Here is a 370-nt window from a genome sequence, read left to right on the forward strand (position 1 = left end):
AGGTTTCACCGAGATTTGAACTCGGATCGCTGGATTCAAAGTCCAAGGTGCTCACCATTACACCATGGAACCCATTCATTAAATCAAGCGGCCCCCCTCCCTTCAAAGATACAGGGCTCCTTTATCAGCATCGCAATGGCGCTGCACCAGTGACTGCACGAGGCGACTTGCAAACCTCTGCCATCAGCAAAACTGCAAGCACTGGTCAATCCCAAACTGCCACTTTGACCCTTTCACATCCATACTTTCAGCTTCCCCACTTTCCCCTCTGATAAGTAGAGATGCTTAGCCAATCACACAGCTACTGTCAAATGCTTTTTGAACCGCATTCTCAACCTGTCTCGCTACATTCAACGATTTGTGCACATCT

At 48.4% G+C, this 370-nt stretch overlaps 1 non-coding gene across 1 annotated transcript; it reads right to left on the reverse strand.

The window, feature by feature from the left end:
• trnaq-uug (transfer RNA glutamine (anticodon UUG)) lies at positions 1-72 on the reverse strand. The gene has a single exon. It is a non-coding gene; the product is annotated as a tRNA-Gln (tRNA).
• Between the last annotated feature and the right edge of the window lie 298 nt (positions 73-370).

Source organism: Heptranchias perlo, chromosome 35, assembly GCF_035084215.1.
Source record: "Heptranchias perlo isolate sHepPer1 chromosome 35, sHepPer1.hap1, whole genome shotgun sequence".
In the NCBI taxonomy this organism is placed as follows: domain Eukaryota; kingdom Metazoa; phylum Chordata; class Chondrichthyes; order Hexanchiformes; family Hexanchidae; genus Heptranchias; species Heptranchias perlo.